Source organism: Schistocerca gregaria, chromosome 4, assembly GCF_023897955.1.
Source record: "Schistocerca gregaria isolate iqSchGreg1 chromosome 4, iqSchGreg1.2, whole genome shotgun sequence".
In the NCBI taxonomy this organism is placed as follows: domain Eukaryota; kingdom Metazoa; phylum Arthropoda; class Insecta; order Orthoptera; family Acrididae; genus Schistocerca; species Schistocerca gregaria.
In genome coordinates this window covers 146,413,501-146,422,460 of record NC_064923.1, presented here as the reverse complement: position 1 = coordinate 146,422,460, position 8,960 = coordinate 146,413,501, and the positions used below count along the sequence as shown (strand labels likewise).

General features: G+C 45.8%; 1 non-coding gene across 1 annotated transcript; it reads left to right on the top strand.

The window, feature by feature from the left end:
* The first annotated feature begins 5,163 nt into the window (after positions 1 to 5,163).
* Trnas-cga (transfer RNA serine (anticodon CGA)) lies at positions 5,164 to 5,238 on the top strand. Its single transcript has one exon. It is a non-coding gene; the product is annotated as a tRNA-Ser (tRNA).
* Positions 5,239 to 8,960: the final 3,722 nt, after the last annotated feature.

The following is an 8,960-nucleotide window of genomic DNA, read 5'->3' as shown; positions in this document are numbered from 1 at the left end:
AATTATTAATGTATTGAAATTTCGGGAATACATTTGTCTAGACAACATAATTAAAGGGGGTAGGACGTCAAGCGGGCCGATTTGGAGCAGGAGATGCACCACAGGACATTTTAATTGCCACTGTGTATACTTTTACAAATAAATTCATAAAACTTTGAAAGCATGATCAGGAGGGATTCAGGATTCATACTCATAGCAGTGGAAGCTCAAAAACGTACAAAAATACATTTTTTTATATGTGAAATTTCATCATTTCTCACTTACTACTGGTCGCACTTGTTGCTATGGTACACTTTTCTTCCTAAGTAAGAGATTCTTCGATGAATTTTGCACAGCATACAAGCAGTACTTACAGGTGTCTGAAACTCTAGAGTTTATTTAATTTATGAAAAAGTGAATGAAGTGTTACATTTTAAACATCGTGTTTAGAAAAAACTCAAATTTAATAGTTACTTATCTCAGTTTTTATCACAGTTTTTAATAGATTTGGAAAATTCTAGAGTTTCATACACCTGTAAGTACTGCTTGTATGCTGTGCAAAATTCATCGAAGAATCTCTCTTACTTAGGAAGAAAAGTGTACCTACCGAAACAAATGCAGCCAGTAATAAGTGAAAAAATAATGAAATTTCACATGTAAAAAAAGGCATTTTGCTACGTTTTTGAACTTCCACTGCTAGGAATGTGAGTCCTGAATCCTTCCTGGTCATGGTGACAAAGTTTTATGAATTTATTTGTAAAAGTATAAGTGGAAATTAAAATGTCCTGTCGTACCTCTCCTGCTCCAAGTCGGCCTGTTTGACGTCCTACCCCGTTAAGTGATTAGCACTGCAAAATTTTAACGTCAATGCGAGATTGGACATAGCAAATGCGTTATGCTGGTACCTTATTAACCTGTCTAACTGCCAAGATGTTGATTGCAAGCAAGTCAATAATCATCCATTGTGTTGTGCAGGTGCCGTTGTCAGTTTTTGCAATGGAGTTCCATGCCTGTTACACTTTGTCGGTCAACTTTGAATGGTTAGTGCTTTTTGTGGATGACGCTGGAGTTTCCATCTGATGATGTCCCGCATGTGCTCCACTGGCCACAGATTTGGTCATTGAGAAGGCCAAGGTAACATGTAGACATTCTTAGAGCTTCTTGGGTTATAAATGCGATATGTGGACTGGCTTCGTCCAGTAGGAAAATACTCCGTGGAATGCTGTTCATGAATGGCAGCTCAAGTGGTCGAAACACCAGGCTGATGTACAAATTTGCAGTGGGATAACCACGAGAGAGCTCCTGGTGTTCATATGAAATTGCATCCGAGACCAGAACTTCAGATATAGATATATTCCATATAGTACGCAGACCCATGGTCTACGGGTAGCATCTTTGATTAGTAATCGAAACGTCATCGGTCCCTGGTGTGAAACTAGCCACCGCTTAAACTTTGATTAATGACCAGCATTGGCGACCGAAGCTTAAGAAGTCACCCTCATTCGACCAACTGCCTTGTCATACCGGACGGACGAGCAAACAGAGGTTGAGATCACTCTCTTGTCCTTGGGGTGGGAAACTGCTCCTAAAGGCAGAAGAATCGGTAATGGTCGACGGCATGAGGAAGCAGAAGGCAATGGAAAACACTGCATTAAACACACATAACGCGTATCCACATGACATGTGGCCTGTAATTGAGAAAGTGTCCTGGTGATCTCTCCATTGGCAAAATATTCCCGAATAGTCCCCCATTAGGATCATCGGGAGCGGACTGCCAAGGGGGAGGTGACAACGAGAAAAAGATTGAATAACCAGCGAGAGATACCGTTCTACGAGGCGGGGCGTGGAATTTCAGAAGCTTGGACTTGGTATGGGAGATAGAAAACCTGAAAATGGAAATGCAAAGGCCCAATCTAGATATTGTAGGGGTGAATGAAGTGAAATGGAAAGTAGACAAGGATTTCTGGTCGGATGAGTATAGGGTGAAATCAACAGTGACAGGAAATGTTATAACGGGGGCAGGATTCGTTATGATTACGAAGGTAGGCAGAGAGCATATTATTGTGAACAGTCCAGTGACAGGGTTGTTCTTATCAGAATCGGCACCAAACCAAGACCAACGAAGATAGTGCAGATAGACACGCTGACATCACAAGATGAGGATGAACAGATACAGAAAGTGTACGAGCATATTGAAAAGGTAACACAGTATGTAAAAGCAGATGAAAATGCTACTGGAATGTAATTGTAGGAGCAGAAGAAAAGGTTACAGCATAATATGGGCTTGCGAAAAAGAATGAGAAAAGAGAAAGATTGAGGTCTGTAATAAATTTCATCTAGTAATAGCGAATACTGTGTTCAAGAACGCCAAAAGGAGAAGATATACTTGGAAAAGGCCGGGCGATACGGGAAGATTTCAGTTAGATTACATCGTGGGCAGGCAGAAATTAGGAAATCAGATAATGGATTGGCTTACCCAGGAGCAGATGTAGACTCCGATCACAATTAAGTAGTGGCTAAGAGTAGGTTGAAATTTAAGAGATTAGTCACTAATAATCAGTATGCAAAGAATTGTGATACGGAAGTACTGAGGAATTACGAGACACTCTTGTAGTTCTCTAAGGCTGTAGATATAGCAATAAGGAATAGCTCAGGAGATTGTACAGTTGAAGAGGAATGGACATCTCTAAAAAGGGCCATCACAGAAGTCCGAAAGAAAAACAGTTACAAAGAAGGCAACGGCGAAGAAACCATGGGTAACAGAAGAAATACTTTATTTTATCGATAAAAGAAGAGAGTACAAAAATGTTGTGGGAAATTCAGGAACACAGAAATACAAGTCGCTGAAAAAGAAATAAATAGGTAGTGCATGGATGCTAAGACGAAAAGACTGAATGAATAATGTGAAGAAACCGAAAAAGAAATGATTGTCGAAAAGACTGACTCAGCATATAGGAAAGTCTAAACGACCTTCGGTGAAATTAAAAGCAAGGTTGGTAACATTAAGGATGCAGCGGTAATTCCACTGTGAAACGCAGATGAGAGAGCGGGTAGGTGGAAAGAGGACATTGAAGGCCTTTAAGAGGGGGATGTGATAGAAGAACAAACAGGAGTGGATTTAGAAGAGATAGGGGATCAAATATTAGAATGAGGATTTAAGAGAGATTTGGAGCACTTAAAATCTAATAAGACAGAAGTGATAGATGAAATACCATCAGAACTTTTAAAATTGGGGGATTAACGGTGGTGTGCAGAATGAGCCTGGCGACATACTATATGACTTTCGGAAAAATTTAATCGACACAATTACGAAGACTGCAAGAGCCGACACGTGCAAGAATTATCTCACAATTAGCTTAAAAGCTCACGCATCTAACAGTAATATGTAGAAGAATGGAAAAGAAAATTGAAGATGTGTTAGATGACGATCAGTTTTGCTTCAGGAAAGGTAAATGCACCAGAGAGGCAAGTCTGACGTCGCGGTTGATAATGGAAGCAAGACTAAAGAAAAATAAAGACACGCTCACATGATTTGTCGATTTGGAAAAACCGTTCGACTATGTAAAGTGATGCAAGATGAACGAAATTAAGAGAAAAGCAGGGATATACAATATGTACACAGGTAAGAAGGAATAATAAGATTGGTTCAAATGGCTCTGAGCACTATGAGACTTAACTTCTAAGGTCATCAGTCCCCTAGAACTTAGAACTACTTAAACCTAACTAACCTAAGGACATCACACACATCCATGCCCGAGGCGGGATTCGAACCTGCGACTGTACCATGTCACGAAGTAGATGAAGTTAAGGAATTCTACTTTGGCAGCAAAATAACCAATGGTCGACGCACCAAGGAATATATTGAAAGCAGACTAGCAATAGCAAAAAGACATTCCTGGCCAAGAGAAGTCTGCTAGTATCTAACATAGACCTTAAATTGAAGAAGAAATTTCTGAGAATGTACGCTTGGATCACAGCATTGTATGGTAGTGAAACACTGACTGTGGGAAAAACAGAACAGAAGAGAATCTAAGCATTTGAGGTGTGGTGCTAAAGACTAATGTTGAGAATTTGATGGACTGATAAGGTAAGGAAAGAGGGGGTTCTGCCGCGCGTGATTAGCCGAGCGGTCTAAGCGCTGCAGTCATGGACTGTGCGGTTAGTCCCGGCGGAGTTTCGAGTCCTCCCTCGGGCATGTGTGTGTGTGTTTGTCCTTTGGATAATTTAGGTCAAGGAGTGTGTAAGCTTAGGGACTGATGACCTTAGCAGTTCAGACCCATAAGATTTCACACGCATTTGATTTTTTTGAGGGGGTTCTGCTCAGAGTCGGAGAGGAAAGGAATATGTGAAAAATACTGAGAAGATACAGGATGCCTACTCAAACATTTTTTTGAATTGCACTTGGTGAATTCCCAGAAAGTTCTGTCAGTGGGACTTGGTTGTGGGTGATATTTGTTTAATGCCATTCTTGCACAACAAACTTCTCTAGCGTACACTGGTGAAGTTGAAATTTCCTGGCAGTTTAAAACCCTGTGGCGGACCGAGACTCGAACTCGGGGCCTTTGCCTTCGCGGGCAAGTGCTCTACCAACTGAGCTACCCAAGCCCGACTCACGCCCCGGCCTCACAACTGTACTTCTGCCAGTATCTTGTCTCCTATCTTCCAAACTTAACAGATGCTCTCCTGCGAACCTTGCAGAACTAGCACTCCTGAAAGAAAGGATATTGCGGAGACATTGCTTAGCCACAGCCTGGGGGATGTTTCCAGAATGAGAATTTCCACTCTGTAGCGGAGTGTGCGCTGATATGAAAACTTCCTGGCAGATTAAAACTATGTGCTGGACCGAGACTCGAACTCGCGACCTGTGCTTTTCGCGGGCAAGTGCTCTACCAACTGAGCTACCCAAGCATGACTCACGCCCCCTCCTCTTAGATTTACTTCTACCAGTATCTCGCCTCCTACCTTCCAAACTTAACAGAAGCTCTCCTGCAAACCTTGCAGAACTAGCACTCCTGAAAGAAAGGATATTGCTGAGACATGGCTTATTCATTCTGGAAACATCCCCCAGGCTGTGGCTAAGCCGTGTCTAGTTCTGAGAGGTTCGCAGGAGAGCTTCTGTTAAGTTTGGAAGGTAGGAGACGAGGTACTGGCAGAAGTGAAGCTGTGAGGACATGGCGTGAGTCGTGCTTGGGTAGCTCAGTTGGTAGAGCACTTGCCCGCGAAAGGCAAAGGTCCTGAGTTCGAGTCTCGGTCCGGCAAACAATCAGTCCGCCTTTAGCCGCGGAGCAGCTCGGACTTGTTTACGTCCCTGCTGCGAACGTTCGCGGAAGAAGCGGTGTTTACACCGTCGTCACTCGCGTGTGTTACTGTTTGAATCGAACGCCATGGCACATAATTTTCGAAAAACCACGATACAGTTCACGTTCTGTAACGAGTATGCACGACCGAAGGCTTTCGAAATCGAACGTTTCTTGAGGGACGAAGTGCAACTTAATTACACGGAGATTATTGGAATTCATTTATCAATCGTGAGCAGCACTCTTTACGTAAAGATGATTGACGACGCAGCATGCGCTAGGATCATTGAAGCCGCCAAACGAGGATTCCAGTTCCGACACTCCGATGGTCATATTGGCGAAGTTTTAGACGCTCATTCGGGCCTGGGCGTGCGTACGATTCGAGTCTTCGAGCTGCCTTTTGAGGTACCAGAATCATTGGTCACTGAATTGCTCCAGCCATATGGCAGAGTTATCAGTCATACGGCCGAACGTTGGGCAAGTTTTAGCACGTATCCAGTGCTCAATGGTGTCCGACAGGTGCGAATTGCCCTTACGAAACATGTGCCATCGTACATCAACATCGGCGGCCGTCGAGCTATTGTCATCTATGATGGACAGCCCCGGACATGCTCCGGGTGTGATGGTGAAGGACATCTTCGATCTGCGTGTATACAGAGGAGACTCGTGCAACTCCCCAGCGGAGACCTCCAGAAGCCGACTACACCAACGTCACTGCCGATGACTTACGTGGCGGCGCTTCGCGGGGAGGTGATGCCGAGGTCGGAACGCACTATCGAACCGACGCCGCAGTTGATTGAGGCGCCTTCGGACCCCACTGACGAAGGAATAGCTCCGACCAACCTCCAATCCCAGACATTACAGGTGGTGCAAAAAGAGGTTGACGTATCACAACAGGCATGGAAGCTGAAGTGGAACGGCCCCAGGGCGTTGTGGCGACGGCGAGACTGCAGGAGATACAAGATTCACCGACACCAGAGGCCGAGGTGAGGGCCCGCAAACAACGCTCGCCAAAGCTTTGCAAGAAGCGCCGACTAAACTCTGCGGAGACGCTATCTTCTCTTCTTGGAAGCCCAGAGGAGACTAACACTATGGACCTGTCTGACTTGGAACCACAAGCTTCGGATGTCGCAGACCATATGAATTCGGACAGTGAAAAGATGTCATGTCGCTCAGACGACGCATCCGCTCAGGGGCCTGCTACCCCTTCTGCGGTGGAGTCTAAAGCTGCGAAAGAACAACAGCTGTCACTCATCAATGCCGCACAGGAAAATTTGGAGCACCACAATGATATCAGCTGGTATGAGCAGGACGATGAAATCACCGATGCGGACCATTCTACTGGTGGGGACTCGCATCCGTCTGCATCTCAAGAAACCTAATGCCGCAGGGACACGTCCGTCGGGCAACCCTCTGCGGATGTGCAAAGGGACTGTCGATACGGTGAAACTTTAACATCATGTGGAGATGACAGCTACTCGACCCCAGGCATACAGAATAGGGACAGTGAATGTAAATACCATTAGATCGATCGTGAAACAGCAGTTGTTTAGGGACATGATACACGCGTCGGATGTGGATATACTGATGGTGCAGGAAATCTACATTCCTGAGTTCCAGGAAGTCCATGGCTACATCTCCTACACCTCGCCGCACTCGAACAACGACAGTGGAACGGCGATATTGGTCCGGGACGGGATTCCGGTTCGCGACCTGGCTTATCTACCTTCGGCACGAGGACTGGCGATAACTGTTAATGGAATTCGCATTCTCAATGTTTATGCCCCTTCCGACACCGACAACAGACGGGCACGTGCGAGATATTATTCGGAAGAGATTGTGCCCTTATTTACCGGCAGATTCGATCATTTCATTATAGGTGGTTTCTTCAATTGTGTTTTAGCCCAAAAAGACCAGACTCCACATTACAATACCTCTCGTGAATTGCATGTGCTATGCCGGGATGTGGAGTTAAGGGACACCTGGGACATAATTCATAGGAACCGTGAGGGATATACTTTTTACACCAGTCACTCGGCGAGCAGACTCGATCGAATATATGTTTCGGTTGGCCCACAGGAACGATGGCCTGCGGCATTTACTGATCATTTGGCTTACATTTGTACCATATCACTCCCTAGGCAAAGTGTGTGGAGAAGCCGCGGGACATGGAAGCTCAATTCGTCACTTTTGGCAGACACCGAATGTCGTCAGAGAGTCGAGGAGATATGGGCCACATGTCAACGCCGTCTACCAACATATACCTCCGTGCTTCAATGGTGGCTCGAGTGTACTAAGCCGGCAATAAGAAGAGCGCTCATACAGTATGGTCGGGATAAGACGAGATGGCAAAGAGACACTCTTGATTATTATTACACCATGCTTCGTGAGCTGTCCTTCCAGGTGCCGTCTGCAGAACATCAAGCGGAAGTTCATCGTGTCAAGGCACAAATCCTATCGATCACGCGACGACGACTGGGTGGCATCCCAATACGGGCACGATGTCTCGACACCATCACAGGGGAACGTACCTCGATGCACCATGTGTCGCGGGAACATAAACGTTACCGCCGGGCATTGGTAACAGTGCTCCACGGTTTAGATGGCCGTCAACTGACAACACAACAGGACATTGCAAATGAATTTTTAGAGCATTTCCGCCACCTCTATGCCGGTACACCGACGGACCACCTGGTGGGGGAAGATATACTGCAACATCTGCAAACGACATTGACAGAGACGGATAAGGCAGCGCTTATGGAGCCACTCACAGAAGACGATATAAAGGTGGCACTCAAAAAAGGAGCGGCCCATAAATCACCAGGGCCAGATGGGATTACGCTAGAGTTTTATCGAGAATTCGTGGACATGATGATGCCACAGTTGGTGTCGATGTACAATGAGGCGATGCGTCCGGACATGCGCCTACCGTCGGATTTTCTGACGGGCTTTCTTCTTCCCATCCCGAAGATGGCGGGGAGTCGCAATGTTAATCAATATCGGCCTCTCACTATGCTAAACACCGATTATAAAATCTTTGCAAGACTACTAGCGTCTCGTCTCAAGCTGGCGATATACAGGACAATATCCCCTGATCAGGCTTGCCTAGGGGTGCGAAGCAACATCTCCTCGGCGTTAAGTGAATACCGTGACGTTATCGCCCTTGCGGAAACGTGTAAAATGCGAGCAGCGATGATATCTGTGGACTTCGATCGTGCGTTCGATAGGATAAACCATGACTTCTTGGCGTCAGTCATGAGCCGAATGGCGATTCCACCTGTTTTCATCTCCATCGTTATGAGGCTAATACGAGGGGCTACATCGAAGGTGATTGTATACGGCCGGGAAGCGGGCTCGATTCCCATTAACAGCTCAGTCCGACAAGGGTGTCCACTCTCCATGATGCTGTTTGCGATAGCGCTTGAGCCTCTAATGTGTGTTTTCAGGCGCTCACTTACTGGGATAGCGCTTAATGAGAACTCTTTCGTTTGCCGCGCATATGCGGACGACATGATCCTACTTGTCAGATCAGGATATGAAGTGCGTCAGGCTGTTGAACATCTAGACTCTTACGGGACGGCGGCAGGCAGTGTCGTTAACATGACGAAATCAAAAATTATGCACATTGGACGGGGTCTGGATAACGTACCGGGACCGTTTCAGACGGTGGAATCGCTGAGATGT